Source organism: Sturnira hondurensis, unplaced genomic scaffold, assembly GCF_014824575.4.
Source record: "Sturnira hondurensis isolate 20B ecotype Veracruz unplaced genomic scaffold, ASM1482457v3 Scaffold0022017, whole genome shotgun sequence".
Classification (NCBI taxonomy): domain Eukaryota; kingdom Metazoa; phylum Chordata; class Mammalia; order Chiroptera; family Phyllostomidae; genus Sturnira; species Sturnira hondurensis.
Window position 1 is genome coordinate 935,267 of NW_028094648.1, and position 18,293 is coordinate 953,559.

Below are 18,293 nucleotides of genomic sequence, written 5' to 3' on the forward strand. Positions count from 1 at the left end.
TTCCATAAACATTGAATAAAAATGTGAGACGCCTTCAGTTTAAAGTGTTATATTTATAGAGATAACTCTAACCTATATAAAAATTAACATTGAGCTCTGGATATTATTTCTTTAAAAAACAAGCACTTCTGTAAAAAAACATGATTTTGTAAAACAAAACAAAACAAACAAACAAAAAGCACATACACTACCCTGATCCCTTAAGGTCAGTAAATCATGCCACAGCCATCAGGGTGCCGGTTTCAAACCTCAGACTCACTCCACTGAGACTTCAGCTCCTGCTGTTCAAATGCAATCAGACACAAAGACCTCTCCGTTCCACTTTTGATTTTTTTTTAATTTATTTATTTATCTTTAGAGGGGAAGGGAAGGAGAGAGGGAGGTAAACATCAATGTATGGTTGCCTCTCTTGAGTCCCCTGCCGGGAACTGGCCTGCAACCCAGGCATGTGCCCCGACTGGGAATCGAACCACGATCCTCTGGTTCGCAGGCCCACACTCAATCCACTGAGGTACACTGGCCAGGACTCCATTTCACTTTTGAATAGTCCCAAATGTGTTACTACTTCCTGATCCCCAATGCTGTTGCCTTAAAGCAGATCTTTATTATGCCTCATCTGAGTTATTCCCAGTATTTCCCAGATAATCCTTCTGCCTCTAGTCACAAACCGTAATCCCCATATCTACAGTTCCATTTTTATATACTATCCAAATCCATGAGCAATAGCAATAAAAACACACAAAAATTGAAATTCAAAAATACTATAAGGGGAATATTTAGAATATATTTAATTAATGGGATGAGACAATATACAAAATTATATGGAATGTGGTAATATGTGCTCTGGAGAATAGTAAAGCAGGAAGACTGGACAGAGGATGTCTGCAAGAAGTTTCAATTTTAAATAGGATGTTCAAGGAAGGCTGCCTTAAAAAGAAGCCTGGGGAATAATCCATAGGTATAACTAGGGAGAATGTGACTGGTAGAAGGAACAGTGAGCTAAGGTAGAATGGCTTTGTGTGTTTAGCAAATGGCAATATAGCCAGGGCAGCTGGAGTGGAAAGGAGGTGGAAAAGAGAACACTACTCTAAAGGAGGTACAATGAAAATAGTGCAGCCAGGGGCAGGGGGAAGGGTGTTGTAATGCCCCAGGCAAGACAGGACTGTGCTATGGACCAAGGTAGTAGCCAACGAGGTGCTCAGAAGTAGTCAGACAGAATGTAAAGATGTATGTGCAATATGTCTCAAAGAAAATTCAACAAATACCCCAAGATTTAATGCCTAAGGATGTGGAAGAATAAAACATTAGCCAAAACTTTTTTAGGGTAATGATTCTAAATAGACTTTGTAATTTTAAAAATTACTTGGACACTGTGGTTAAATATATTTAAAGAGGCCATCATTTACAGTGGAAAATAATTTTCCAGTATATCTTTCCTTTGAGGTTCAAGAAATTATTATAGAAACACATAGTGTTAGAAATGCCAAACTCTATTTCAAATGCTGTGTGGTCCATAATTCTGTCAACCCATACGACAGATGTGGAAGTTGAAGCACAGAGAATAAGTGACACCTCCAAGGTTACATATGGAACCTGTCTTCAAAACTTGACCACTTTAATCTGCTTCCTCTCAGATTTTCTTTCATATCTTATTATTAAAGTAGAATTTGAGTTTCCTAAGGGTAATGGTGGTGGGAAGGAGCCGACAAAGGCTCATGAGAGAACTTCGGGGGGTGATGGGAATGTTTTTTATCTGGATTTTGGTGGTAACTCACACAAACCAATGCGCTGATGGAAACACAATTTTGTATTAAAGAGTTTAATAGACATAAATTATACATCAATAAATGATTTAAAAATAGCCTAGCAAATATCATACATTGCCACATGCTGGAAATGTATACATTTTGTCCAAATATAAAGTGAATGTCTCATGCTACAAAATTTGTTCTAAGACTTATTTCTTTTCTGAAAAAGCAATGTTCTTCATGTCACCCTCCAACAGTATTTACTGATAAAGTAATAAATTTTTATTTGTTGCCATATAATTGTTTTTGCATGATTTCAGCCATATTTATCATAACAGGAAGAACTAGGGTTTTGCCTTTATGATCTTATTCCTTCCCTGCAGGAAATCTCAAATAATTCTACTAAACGTTTGTCATAAAGTTCAGTGGAATTTTGTTGATGACTCAAATGAACATGACTTTAAATGTTGCTGAAAATGCTAGTCGGGTTTGCATTTGCATTTCAGATGTTAAGGTATTAAGAATGGTGCTATTCTTGCTGTAGTATGCTATCATTAATTAACAACTCAAGACAAAATGGGTTCTCAGGATATGTTTAATTGCTTATGATACAAGAGACAAAGCCCTATTTCATAGTATTCTTGATTAACATTTTACTTGCTGGATAATAAATCTGAGATTATCAATGTTTATATCAGATAATGAATCTGAAAAAAAACCTGTAATACGAATGGAAAAATAGTCAATTCTATAATTTTCTTAAATTATTGACTTGGGCATTATTCATCAAATAATCTTCATTTGGTAATTTTTATTTAAGACTTCATAAAATCAACTGTCTAAATATGAGGACTAGTCTAATTAAAAACTGACAATAATTCCATTAATGCACTTATCCAAACACATGCAATATCAGCACACTAAAATATTCTCAAAAATAAACAGTGCCATAAAAATCCAATGAGATACCACTCAGCATCCATTTGGAGGCTATAATCAAAGTGATAACTTTGGGAAGGACGTGGCGAAACTAGAACACTCATATATTTCTGTTGGGAATATAGAACGGCGCAGCCACTTTGTAAAAATAATGTTGACTTTCCTCAAATGGTAAAACACAATCACATATGACTCAGCCAGGTATGTATCCAAAATAAATGAATACATGTAACTAGATAAAACTTGTGTACAAATATTTATAGTAGCATTATTCCTAAAAGCTGAAATGTGTAAATACCCAAAAGGCCATCAACTAATGAATGCATAAACAGAATGTGATACATCAATACAAAGAAAGTAAGTACTGAATTATATAACGAGGGTGAAACTTGAAAACATAATATAGAGAGAAAGAACAGATACAAAAGGCTACCTATTGTGCGAGTCCATTTAAATGCTAAACCCACAGTGGGGGGCAGGGGATATTTTAGTTGCCAGAGGAGGGACAGAGGAAGGGAAATAACTGCTCAGGGGCACAAGCTTTCTTTTAAAAGTGACAAAAATATTTGGATTAGACAGTGGTGATAGCTGTACAACTCTGAGCAAGTATAAAAACAAACCCCCTAAATTATATACCTTAAAAGGGCAAATTTATGGTATATTAATTTTATCTCAATTAAAAAACAAACGGGTGCCAATCATCCAATATTATAAAAACCCCTACGATTCCTTCAGGAACTTCATATCTGGGAGCTTATACCAGTCATTACATTAAATGTTATAAGGCCTTAATTTTTTCTTATTTGCCTAATGAAAATAAATGTCAGGAGAACCACTCTGGAGATTAGGCTGGAAAATTAAGCTTGAGTATGGCAAATCTGATATTTCATGGACTGTTCCAAACCTACTTTTCCAGATTCATCTCTTAACATTGTCCAGTCACATGTGGCTAATCCTTTAGCCACACTGGAAATATCAGTCCTTCACTGGCCACCCCTTGCTCCTTGATGGGCTCTTCACAAGCTATTCTATTGGTCAGGAATGCATGACTTCACCTTCCCAGCCTTACAACCCCCTACATGAATCTCACAGCTTCCATGAAAGTTTCAACAGCCTCTCCCTAAGGTGACCTTATACCACCTTTCTGTTCCTTTAGAGTTTGTCATTGACTGTTTTAAAATGTACATAACAATTTCCATAGAGGATCAATTTCCCACCCACATTTATTTTCTTCAGAGCAAGCAGATCAGATCTAAGTCTCGCTTGCCTTCATTTCTCTAAATGATTCAATCAGCCTGTTTTTCTTTATTTGATTTACTTATTTAATTAAGTACCAAAAATTTATTTCACATGCAATCAGTAACAGAATGTCTAAAAATGCATGTTAATGTATAAATAAGCTAATAAATACTAATAAAGTAGATTCAACCATATCTACTCTGGAAGATAGAATAATACCGTTTGTACTGTGAATGAATGTGTAAAGGAAAGCGGTGACAAAGAAATTCAGGTAAAAATATCAAAATAAGGAATAACAATTGGAAAACTTAGTGCCTACAAAGGTGAGTGCAATATTGTTATAGTCTATATAACCCAATACCTTCGAGTAAAAGGAAAAATAAAAAACTTTCGCAAATGGATTGATAGTAATTTATAATTCATATCAATGATATCAGTAATTTAAAAGGAATTTGAAGTATTTTAACATAAAAAGTAACAAAGTCAATATTTCTAACTTTAGCTGTATACTTATAATTTACATTACACACTTCATAATGTCACTCTACAGAAATTAAGTTTAGTAACTTCAAAAAGAAATTCCAACTTTGCTGTTGACTGTTTTGTCCTCAAAGGATTTGCTAAAGAAGATACGTGTATGTGTGCTGGCCTAAGCTTATGTTCTCTGGAGATTTTTATGTCATACTCTATAAATATATTTGTGATAAAAAGCATTACCCTAAAAATAATTAACTGTATATTAAACAGTGTGTTGCTATAAAATGAATACACTTTATTTTCTAATATTCACATTCACTGTTGGATATATAATTAAGAAAAACAAGACAGATCAAACAAAAATCACTTTAATTGATTGTGTTGTTATACATGCACAAATTAAAAACACTTTGAATAGTTATTCAATATTAAACATTGAAGAAGGTAATATGGTTATTATTAGTCTTTCCAAAGAGGTGGAGAGCCAGTAATTTTTTTTTATTTTTAGTTGCTCATTTATGTTTAATATAACTGGAGTATACTTCCTCATGACAGCAAATACTTTGAATTATATTATTTACAAATTTGTTCACAAGAGATGTCAACTGACTTTCCAAAAAACATATAAAATTCAACTTCAGTAACACATTAAACAATATAATTAATTTTCAATGTGATACTCATAAAGAATATACTAACTTGAATATAAGTATTTTAAAGACACTTGGATATTACTAACAAATTGATTAGCAACAATAATCTACTATTACCTTAACGTGGTTTTCAGTAGCTAAATATCCATGTTTTCTTCCTCCAATTTACAGAACATTTGAACATTTCTGTAGGAAAAAACAGACATGTAATTAATGGTGAAAAAATATTTCATGGTTATAGTTGTGGAACTACTTGAGTTGGTTTTAATATTTCTTATTGTTTGCCAGTGTATTTTTTCCCCACAGTGCTTAAGGAAAACAGAAAAACCACAGCATGAAAACAAAACACAATTAACATATGTCACATTTTCTTCCATGATCTGATTTCTTATAATGTTCACTGAGAAAAGGTAATTAATTTGGTAAGAATTTAAATATCTTCCTAATTAAAAGAGCACATGATTTTCTTAAATATACTTCAAGATTTCCAATAACTTTGTTGCTTTCCTGAAACTGGCACTTCAAGCTAAGATCCTAGGATACATCAAATCACTTTTACCTTAGACAGAACTGCTGTGGGAAAAAACAAAACAAAACAAAAGAACAACTGGGAAATTCCTTAGTGCATTTCGCTCCCTAAGCACACATACACACAAACACACACTTATATACATGCTATGTACTAATGTATACATACACTGAGACTGTAAATATAACAATCTAAACATAATCAATTTTAATAATATTAGGAAGAAATAAAAATACAGTTCATTTAAATAGTAGATTTACAGAGGAGGTTGTCTTCATGTTCTTTAAATTGTCACATTATTTTTCTACATCTTTTATTCTTAAATTAATGATCAACATGTCATACATTTTACAGAAAAAAATGATACGATGTTCTTCAAAGTATTTCCTTTGGGATTCAAGTCTTCTAGTGTTTCCATAATTGGTCATATCAATATTTGAACTTTCTAGTGAATCTTAAGTGCTTCACACAAGCATCAGCTACATTAATCATGATACTTTGTATTATTCCATGCTATTAGTAGTATTATGCTATTATGCTATTTGGCATGTATATGTACCAAAACAATGATGATTCATTATCTATTTTAAAGTCTCACCACCAGTTGGATAAGGATATGGTAAGGCATTGGTTAGCATAAAATTAAAATTGAGTTCTCCTTTACAGAATCACTACTGATTACCATCACACACACACACACAAATTAAAGGAAAATATTCACTAATAAAAGTACTGCATTTTGTCTGAGTGTTTAAAAATATTAAAGAGAGCTCACTGAATGTTTTCTAGTGAGTATCCATCCATGCTTGGCCAATTTGTGAGTTTGTCCGCAATCTAAGTCCATGTTTGAATGGCACTCTTGCTACTTAAAAAAAGCAATGAACAGCAATTATTTAGTCAACTTCTTGGGTTTTCCTGCACCATGCTTTTTCAATAAATCAAGCATATTCAATAAATACTGGCCATTAACTGAGGGTATTTTCTCTGCTTGTGGAAGACCAAGCCTCTCTCTTCATGACTGAACAATCAGGTAATAACAGCACAGAGTGTCCTACAAATGTCTGCACTTTTAGACCCTGCTCTCCCTTTAGAAAATACATCCTGAAATCCCAACATTACCATTTCCACAGAGTTTCCCTGGCATATTAGCCCCACTGCACCAAAGACAGAACCCGGCAGGCCTTCCCTGATACGCCCACACCTCTTTGCATATCTGCCCATCCCACCAAACCCTACACTGAGACATGAATTGCTTGAGAACAGGGACTCTGGCTACTTTTTCAGTTTGTACTACCCCTCTTTCAAGCACTCAAGATGGCCTCAAAAATGCTAACTAGGTAAACAAAATATTTACTTTTTTTGCTTAAAAATATTAGCTATTGAAAACCATTGGCCTCGCATAAATCAAAATCAAGATCAAAAATCAACCATTATATGTGCCTTTGAATTTGTTTATCTAGCTATCTTTTTAAGTCCTTTTGCCTTTTCTGTTTGTACAGAACAATCTTAAATTTACAGCTTGACCATTCAACATCTCAGTGATTCATTGACTCACTCTCATCCACTTAAGGCATGTTAGAGTTAGTAGACAGCTAACTAACTAACTAACTAACTAACTTACCTTTAGAGGTAAAAGACAGGAAAAGGAAAGAGGTGGCAGTGGGGAGAGACAACTAGGAAGAGAACTAGAAAACCAAACAGGCAGGAGAAGATATTGTATCAAACTACTCTATCAGTATGAAGTAATAAGGTAAATTTCTAATTACTGAACAGTCTAAAAGGAATTGCAAAAATGAGCTATCAGAATTGTTTTTTGAGCAATGTGATGACAAAAAAAACACTAACAGAGAATATAAAAATTTGGTGTGTTTTATTTTTTTTTTTTTTTTTTATTTATTTTCAGAAAGAGAGGAAGGGAAGGAGAGAGGGAGAGAAATATCAATGTGTGGTTGCCTCTCATGTGTCCCCCACTGGGAACTGGCCTGCAACCCAGGCATGTGCCCTGACTGGGAATCGAACCGTGATCCTTTGCTTCACAGGCCCGCGCTCAATCCACTGAGCTACACCAGCCAGGGCCAAAATTTGGTGTGTTTTAGATAAAAGTTAATCCATACAAACATATTTTCATTATATTCAAAATGACATAAAAAGCAATTCCCTAGCAATTAGCATTGCAATTGCTTCTAGGTCTTTTGAATTATATGAAATACTTTGGTTATCAATACTGAACTGCTTTAATGAAAAATTAAACTTAAATTAATCCAAGCTTTAGATAAAATGTCAAAATTAAACACTGTTTAAAAAACGAATACTAATAAAGATGAATTTTCAAGGTAAGTTTTTCCTAATACAGAGATAGCAAGTTTACAAAATAGAGGAACTTCATTCATTCCACTCATTCATTCATTCATTCATTAACTACATGATCAGCACCCAGGCACTATTTTAAAGTGCTGTGGATTCAGAAATGACCTGAACAGACAAAAGTTAACACTCAGAGAGTTCACATTTACTTTCTCAATGGGAAATAAGAACAGTATGTGAGAGAAAGTAGCTAGGTAGGTAGGTAGGTGTATAGATAGTAAAAGAGACAGTGATTTTATACTCATTTTAAAGATTTTGTTTACATTTTAAAAGTTTTTTTTATAGTCTCAGTTAATCTTAAAAATGTTTTAAGGATTTAAACACTTTGCTTATATTCTCATTTAACTTTTGCCCCCAACTCTGAGATTCTTATAAAGAAAATCTTTGTAACAAACCAATCTTCCATGACATTGACAGGTAAAGCCAGAACTTAAACACAAGTATCCCAAATTCAGAGTCTATACCCTCAAGCTTCTTAAACAGCACTACACTGATGACTCTCTGATAAGAGAGTATTTATAAGTAAGGTAAAAAAATGAGCTTCCTGAGTAGAATTTTCAAAAAATAATCATGAGAATTTCATAACACTGAACAGTATTAAAATGAAACTTCACATTCTCGTATTTAAATGAGATTCTAAAACCCAGTAAAAATTAGTCTAGAATTAAGATAAAAGGTACTTATTGTCTTTCTATGACATTAATTACAAAACCATGTGACATTTCCTACTAAACTATTCAGTAAAGTTTCATGAAACAATGAAGTGTCATGTACAAATACATTTTTAAAAGATCATTCTGGTGTCAGTTAATAGATGGTTTGACGCCTAAGATGATAGCAATATTTTTTAAAAGATCAGCAAGGACTGAGATGCTTTTAAATAAATATCTTTATCCATGCCATTCACATCATTTTCCCAAGCATCTTTTTTCAGTCTCTCTACCCACCTAGTCTATGGGCTCTCTTCAAATATCAACTACTGTCATTCCTTATTGATAACCATCATCGTGTGCTACCATATTATCTCTGCAGAGTGTTCAGATTTGTTTTTCATTCTCTCTTCAATACCATCATCCTTCCAGGTTTGTGAGCGAGGCAGAGAAGAAATACATTCTGTTTTACAGATTAGAAAGCTGTAACTTACAAAGATCACCATGGTTATCAACTGATAGTGCCAACACAAGCTTCCAAGGCATTGTCCCCTTTGTGTGGCCCTACACGTTATCACTGCAGTGGTGTGTTGCAGTGGTATTCTTATCGCATCATTCTATTTCGTCTCAAATCTATTCTGGTAACAGTTCACAAGGTAACCTGGGACCTCATTTCTTCACGATGGTTTTGTGCTCAGCAATCCACAAAAACACCCTATTGCTATCCAGAGTCTAGTTTTCAAGACCCTGTCTCTATAGAATGAATACTTTTTGATGCAAACATTTTTTGGACACTACTGTACCAAAAAAGAATTTCCACATCACCCAGTTTGCACTGCTGACTGGCCTCCCAAACAGATTATAACAGACACAGCGGTTTGTTAAAGCAATCCTCTGTCCCAGGAATGCTCTGGGCACTTGTCTACATTTAGACATTGAATACCACGCTAATACAACATGAAGGTCTCATCCTCTCAGGAAATTAGCCTCAGTATTTTGAACACACCAACCCCTGGTGTATTTTAAATTGGGACTGCAGAGTTTCATTCTAAATGTACCACATTTTCCATGTGTGATATTTTATGGACCCACAAAAAGTAACCCATTGTAAAAATCTTTTTTAAAAGTGCCTTCGGGCATAACTTTTACATCAGTTACAAACTGGACAAAATTGCCCAAACCTACAGTTTCAGGACTATAGAAACCAACCAGTTGTGCAATAAAATCAGTGTTTCTTTCAGACACATTATTCCTCCTGGTAATGAGTGGGGATTCTGTGGAATTTCTTCCTGGGAATTCTCCCATTTGCCCCTATCCCCTGCTGGGCTATTAGGTCATAAAACAAGACACTTTTGAAGATACAATAGAGGACCTTGATAAATTTAAAAGAATTGAAATCATACAAAATGAGTTGTCCAAATAAAAAAAATTAACTTTTGGAAATCCCTAAATATATGGAAATATAAATAAACTCTGCTAAATATCCCACACATCAAGAATAAGTAACAACAGAAATTAGAAAATATTTTTGACACAATCAAAACTAAAGCATAACATACCAAAATGTACAGACTGTGACTAAGACAGTGCTAAGGTCATTTTTTTCTTTAGCTTTAACTATCCATATACTACTCAGGCACAAAAAAAGGAGAAAATTTTATCCTTTGGTACATTATGTCTGGACCTGGAGAACATTATGCTAAGTGAAATAAATCAGTCAGAGAAAGACAAATACCATATGATTTGACTCATATTTGGAATCTAATGAACAAACTGAACTAACAAGCAAAACAGAAACAAACTCATAGATAGGATGACAACTAAAGGAAGGGGGCAGATAGGGGATGAAGAGAGTGAGCAAAATGGAAAAAGGACTCATGGTCATGGACAACGGTGTGGGGATTGAGGGGGAAGGCAGGTATAAGGGGACTCAATGATCATGGAAAAAATACTATTGAAAACATAAACTTAAAAAAAAAGCTCTCAAAGCAATAAACAAAGCCATTGCCTTAAGCAAGTAAAAAAATAGCAAATTAATGCAGAATTAGAAAATAAGAAAAATATTAAAAGAAACAAAAAAGAATGTTGATCAGAAGACCAATATTAATATTGAAATTCTCACACTAGTCATTTATATTATGAAAATCCTTACCTTTGCTAGCCCTTAGTATCTTCATTTTAACATAACAATTAGAAGGAATTACTCATAACTCTCACAGAAAAAAATTTTGGAATAGCCAACATATCTTTAAAGATATAAAAAATATAAAACCTATGAAAAACTTGTAGTTTATTATTAGGAGAAAAGAACTTCAGATACTAATTCCCAAATCTTAATCAATGTATTACTCAACATTTTACTTACAAAAGACTGAACTTGTACATTTGGTATAAATGAACATCAGAATATGTTATAATTCATACACAATAGGAGATCTATTGTGGTGACAGTCAGTGTGCCGGCCTGAACACGGAGGATGGGGCGCGATGAAATGGGATGAGCTGGGGTGAAGTGGGGTGGAACGGGGACGCAAAGGGAAGAACCCTTCATTTGTGCCCACAGTATACCCAGCCACTGTGTAATATCGAGGGTTGGAGCAGTATAACTCAAGTTCCAGCCCTCAAAGAGAAAAGCATTTATTTCTTAAAATCAAAACAAAAGACTAGGCCTTTCACTTATTTCTTTTGCAATTCAATTACCGAGATGTGTCTGTCCCCATAGATAGCAATGTCTTGATTAATCCGGTAATCAGAAGTCCATGGCACATATAATATCAAAACTCTCATCCCAGCAGGTATTTTACTAAGACATTGTACATAAGTGTCTCATTCTGCCAAGGGCTGCTTTTGCTGTACCTTCTCAGTCTTGATAGAGATACTAAAAGGCAAGGCCATCATTTTCTTCCAAGTATCCCAATACACCCAAAGCTCTCACACCCACAGCTCCTCTCTTTTGAGTCTGGACTAGGGCTGATTCACAGATGCTGAGGCCTGTTCCTATGTAAGAATCTATGCAGCTACTGCCTTGTGCTGTAATAAAGGAGAAAATGTGACCTGCTGTGAATCATTTGCACTCAGAAGGAGTTCTAGCATTCTGTCATACAGAGAAAAATGAGATGCTGCCTATGATGGGAAAAAAGGTAGTAAAATATACAACAGAGTTATTCCTGAAAGCCAGAAGCAATACCTACAAAAGGACTTAATGCTTAGTGGAGAGTCCATGCGGTCAAGATGGATTAATGGCTAGGGCCAAAATAGTTTAAGCAGCTCACTGCTCTAACCCTAGGAAAACTTAGTTAGCTTCCAGGGGAATCATTTCATTAGCAATGTACATGATGAGGCAAAAGCAGGTGTATAGTTGTCCACATGGAAAATAATACAATAATTAATAATAATAATAATAATATAGGAATAAATTATCTGTTTCTCATACTCACAATTATAAAACTAATATTGGTGTAATTTTTGCTTATGTTTGAGAAATAGCTTTGAAGTTAATAATGTAAAAAACATTCAGTTTAATATTTTCACCCTCAAAATGGCTCTTATCATTATAATTATACATAATATATTTGCATCTTAATCAAGGCTTCCAAATACAATAGTAATAGGAATTATCTAGCCTCTTTCATTTCCAATAAAATGTACCCACTCTCTATACTTTTTAAACAAATGTTTTATTTATTTTTAAAGAGGGGAACAGAGGAAGAAAGAGAAAGAAACGTCAAGGAGTGATTGCCTCTCACCCATGCTACTGGGAACCTGGTCTGCAACCCAGGCATGTGCCCTAGACTGGGATTTGAACTTTGGACCAGTGGACCCTTTGGTTCACAGGCCAGCACTCAGTCCATTGAGCCACTTCGGCCAAGGCACTACTCTCTATGCTTTTAAATAGCCATTTTCTAGTAGAATACACTGAAATCTACCATATGACTTATATAATAAAATAATAACTGTTAAAAGTACATTTATATGTTCTAGGACAGAACAGTTCAAATTTGAGCAGTTCGCTTTATAAGTAATGAAAATATAATATTTTAGTATTTAAGAAGTTTCTAAATTAAGAGGATTATACAGATCAATGTTCATCTGTTTAAATTACAGTATCAATATACTGAATTATTAATAACAAATATGTTTCAAAATACAGAACAGTTAAGAAGGAAAAAACATGGTCTCAAAATTCCTGTTAAAATAGAAAATTGTAATTTGTAAATTATATAAAATTTTCTAATTATACCCCAAGCAAGTGAAAATAATTGTTATTGGTTTTTTGAATATGCATAGTAAAGCTCATACACTATTTTTTGTGGACATACCAAAAGGAAAACTACAGTTACCGTATTCTTTATAATAGATGTAGTTTTGAAAGATTGCATGAGAATTAATTTACTTTGAATGTACTGGAAGTATTTGCTATTTAAATGATATCTACATAATTTTGAAATACAATGCTCAATAACCACCATTCAATGTATACATATTATTAAACACTGTTCTGCATTACCCTTCCTTTAATACCAGGGCATAATACGAAGCAGGGGTGCTAAGACAGCACCAACGAGAATAACTGAAGAGAGCACACTTTCTGACTCATATGAGAATTATCTCGGAATTCTGAATGCAGGAAATCTTGTCACATTTTATTTAATGTTCAAATCTAAACATAAAACTTTAAAAATACATTACCCTGTCCTTAACTGTCAGGCTTTGCGTTCACAAAAATGTACTTTCCTTTCATGACTAATTTGGACAAATAAAACAATTTAATCTCAAGCTATTAAATGTAGGAAAATAGCCTAAAACTAAGTTGTGCCAACACACACTACCTAATAGTTTCCACAGACTCCTGATTGATTTTTTTTTAAAGGAGTCACTGAAATTTTTATATATTCATGTAGCTTCTGACTCTCGGTTCTAAAAAATGATTTTTATCTCCCATGTCTAAAAGGCCCAATTGTCAGCTGATATCAATCCCAAGGAAAACCCAACATGCCAGAATCCTAAGTTTTACTGAGTCTGAGACTGGTGTCTAATGACGTGTTCTCAAAGGTAGAAAAGAATTTGGATTGCCAAGCCAGACACTGGATCTCAAATGAGCTCTTTCCAAAAATCCTCATTCCTTGGTCATTAAAAAAAAAATCAATTAAGTGTATTCTAACTAAAGTTTAAAAGCTTTTGAGAAGTGACCTCTGCCAAAGTCTTTTGGGGATGTTCCAACTGTGCAGGGGGCAGTGGGATCAAAAGGCAGAAAGAAGAAAATAAAGAGACGCTTCTGCACAGTGAAGAAAGAATCTGGCTGGAGGACTAAGGGATTAGCTTACATATCTAGTATCAGCTTTCCAAGGTACGACTTCTCTCCTCGCTCCTCTTTTTTCTGTCCCATTCTTACACTGCCTGTAGTTAGTTCATGGCATGAAGCTTTATTTCTCATTTTGTGTAAGATTTCAAGCAGAAAATCTTCAGTATCAAGATCGTTAAAATGGTGTGCTTCGTATTCCACAGTAATAAGTCCCTTAGCTGAGACTCCAACATCTAGAAATCATACTAATCTAACATACAGTCCTAAATCAGGAAATATGTTTTTTTTTAAAAATAAAGTTGCATTGTACTACAAGTCCTTAAACTTGACTCATGGAAAGGCCTTCAATCAAGACGTAGTCATTATTTTCTACAGACTTCTAACAAACAGAATTCAGAAGAGGAGAAAGCATACCGACAGATTAACAACCATCCCAAGTACCTAACACGCAGAGGAAAACTGAAATTTACCTAGAAAGAACTGTGGGAACAGTTTTTTTTCTCCTTTTTTTTAAACTTCCAAACACCTAGAGTGATGTCAATTTTCAAAAACTTTTTCTCTATCCTAAGAAACTCTCACCCAAACAAGATTCTTTACCACTGAAGTTTTACCCAGGAATAATTAAAACTAATTATAAACTAATAAGCTCAAATTATTTTGGTATAGGCAATTAAAGTTATAGACAATTAAAAGTTAATATCCATGATGAAATTTAGAGGATATGCATATATGTGTGTATTTTACCCATCCTTTTTTTGGGCTTTAAGTATATCTATTTTATTTCTATATATCATTTTAAGTTATCCCCATATCATAAACCATAGGGAGAAATGTTTATCACTCCTTTGAAACAATATCCACTAGAATTCCTTTTTAAATTAGTTGATTCTTTGGAGAGAAAGCCTATTTATTCTCAAATTTATTAAAAATTATGAGTTTCCCAAAAAACAGTCAATACGACTCTTTAAAAAGTAATCAAATAATTAGTCAAAAACATAACACAAGGCAAATTACTTACCTAAATTAAAATATTAAGTTTTTAAAATTTACTTGGTGTGGAATTAGTTTACATTCATATTGAATATAACCAGTTTATTTTATAGTATTTAGTGATCTATATTACATTCAGGCGATCTAAAGGGCATAGCTATAGATAAAATAAAAAAATTGTTTTCTATTTCTTCTTACATTTCCCATTAATCAGGTAAGAAAAGCCAGATGTATGGCTCTGTTTTCTATAAAGCATGTTTTCTTGGTTTTAAATACTGTCTTAAAAGAATAAGAACACGTTCTAGCTGGTGTAGCTCAGGGGATTGAGCGCAGGCCTGAGAACTAGAGGATCAAGGTTCAATTCCCAGTCAGGGCACATGCCTGGGTTGCAGGCCAGTTCCCAGTGGGGGACTCATGACAGGTAACCATACAATGATATTTCTCTCCCTCTCTCCTTTCCTTTCCTTCTAAAGATAAATAAGTTTTAAAAACTCTAAAAATACATGTGTATATATATATATATAAGAATAAGGACATAGAGAACTATAATATACAGTTGTAGGTAAAGTTGTTTTTGCATATTCTATCCCATATGAATTTCAAATTTTAAATTTATTGGTTAATATGTACATATGATAACTGTAAGACTAGCATGCTATGTTATTACAGTAAAAAATGAAGATCACACTTGAACAAAGTATTGCTGGGAAAATGGCAAAGAACGTTAAAAACCTAGGCTGAAATCATTTTTCACCCTCAAAATCATTTGTTTTTCTTCTAGAGCTCAGCAAAATTATTACTAAAAGGCAAAAACATATAAATTCTATATTTTAACTTGTAAGTTTAACCTTCATTCTATTAAAATGAATAAAAAAATAAAACAGATTTTAAAAGCAGGTGTAGCTAACACAGCTACAAAATAATCAGACAGTATTCCATTCCCGGGACACTCCCAGGCAATTGTGAAAATTGTCAGCAATGTGCAACATTCCTGGTTTGAAAAGGTTTCATTAACAGCACCAGCGATAAGAATAACAATAATATCAATAACCAAAACAGAAGTAATCATTTATAAGGCAGCTAATTTAATCAAAGCACAATTTAGATTATAATCTGGACAACCTGTATTAAGATCACAATGGAATACAAAGGTAAATACACTAAAACACTACATAAAATATTAAACAGCAAATAAAAATAAATATGTTCTCTACTTCACTGCAGTCCAAGTCAAATGCAACTTAATCAAATTAAGCCAATTTAGTATATACAACTACTTAAAAGCCTGAGCAATACCAAGTGATGAAGGCTAAATGGAGTCAATCCAAATCTGCTTTATTTGCTTAGATGCTATTTATTATGGCCACATTTTATTACACAGCACTAAAAAAATTACAAGGCTACGTCCTGCTCCTTTCCACTGGGAAAAATGATACAGATGCACTAAGGAAACGCAGCATCAGCATCAACAAGGCAGGCTGCATTCCACTTGTGCGCTCTCAATGCGTCTTCACACATTGATGTCTCTGCCTCTGATAATAAAGCCAGACAAATTACTGCCTCTTAAACGTGCCATAAAATTGTGGCTTTATAGACATCTAGAACCTTTGTAACATCTTTAGTGACATATTGGAAGAACAAGAGTTGTTTCAAAATAAATCAACTAAGCACCTTTATTTCTTTAAAAAAATAAAATAGAATTTCTTCATTTGTCTGTAACTTGACTGCCCTATTTTCAGAAACATTAGCTAGCCTATCATCAAACTGTAAATTTTAAGCCCTAGTTCACATCAGCCGTCTAATTTGTTGAGAAAGTGAATGAGCTTTACAACGGAATTAAGATAATAGCTTTTCTAAGCCCTATAAATATCATCCTTACTCCCTTCATCAGTATTCTCATCAATCTGCATTCATTGTATGATGAAAATGTTGCCGGCATTGTATAGAATTCTAACCACGCAAAATAAAAATATTCATTATTTTTTGTTAGTTGAGACAGAGCACAAGAGAAAGAAGAGATTAAGGAAAATTGGTGGTTTGGTTAATATTTCCAGCTTCTAAGGATACTAACTGGTTTTCTACAAGTTCTATACACTCTAGGCAGGAAAATATGGTGCTGTAGAGCTTGATGAGTTCCACGAATTGCTTTTAGTTTTGAAATAGAAAAAACTCCATGTTTGCTGTGATGAAACATTCCCTCAAAACTTCTGCCAATCTTAAAAAGCTCATGGTCCCCGCCTGCAACGCCACCACTGCCAACTCCCCTCCAGCCAAACCACGGGACAGTGGACAGCAGGGAGCTCATCCCTCTTGCCACCAGTGCATGGACGGCGCCATTCCTGTTGAGATAGTTTAGCTCTAATGATCTTGAACATCAGGTAGCCTGTGTTTGCTGAGAGTCTCCTCCGTACCTTTTCCATTTCCCAAGATACTGGTCACTTCAGCAATCTCTGTAGAGCTGAAAAAATTATATTTTACGTTTTTGAGAAATCCGTTGAACTTCCCAAGGGGTAGATTGTAAAAGTTTGTTTTGTGTTCTATTCTGATGCTGTGATCTCCAAAGTCGTGTAAACTTGATAGTACCAATCTCCCCTTTATTTCTTGCTTTTTTTGTTTGTCTGTTTGGCTCTCCTGTTCAGCTAGAGCAAACAACTTTGGTTTGGAGGATGCCTAGGCAGCAGCATCTGCATGACAGTCATAATATTATTACCATAGTTTTATGGCTTGGGCATAATGATGTTAGTCTACAATACCCATCTCATCTCTACCCACTAAGCATTTTTGTGGGGTCATTTAGAGAATATCCTACTGTTTAAAGTTCCCTGTAGAAATTCAACCTAAGGCCTAAAGAAAGGTTTGTCATAATTGCTACAACAGCTTTAAGAACATCAGAACAGAATTTTTCTTTATTACATCTTTTACAATATCATCACAACGCAGCTGTTCAAAACGGGCTGGTGACATTGCAGAATGGTTACTGCCGAGGAGAAAACACCACCGCAAGTCACACATTGCAGTAACCACAGCTATTACTGAGTCTTGGCGACCTCTCCAAGGCCCCATCCTCAGCTCTACTTCCGACCTGTGTGCAAACAGTGTCCCAGAGTTAGAATGTCCCCCTCTGACTCACCATCCACATTAGTAGGTTCACTTATTGGATCATTCATGCTGCAACATTTATTCAAAAGCTGCTGGGGTCTAGATGCTGCACTATTCTATGTGTGACACAAAAATAATGAGACCCCACTTTCTCAGAAGCTTTCTATCCTGTGGAGGAAACAGCTGTGTAAATAATTATTCAAAAACATGAGGTACATATTTTGGTTTTCAAATAAAAAGGACTGAAAGCACTGGAGATGCACAAAAGGTTTCTATATGAAACAAATATAAAATAATGTTGCC

General features: G+C 34.3%; 1 protein-coding gene across 10 annotated transcripts in view; it reads right to left on the bottom strand.

The window, feature by feature from the left end:
• ADGRL3 (adhesion G protein-coupled receptor L3) overlaps window positions 1–18,293 on the bottom strand; it is a 761,742-nt gene that overhangs the window by 581,541 nt on the left and 161,908 nt on the right. For all 10 annotated transcript variants that reach the window (XM_037034108.1, XM_037034105.1, XM_037034109.1 and 7 more), the window contains one exon: window positions 5,174–5,242. The gene's annotated coding sequence lies outside the window, so the exon portion shown is untranslated. The remainder of the gene's footprint in view (window positions 1–5,173; window positions 5,243–18,293) is intronic.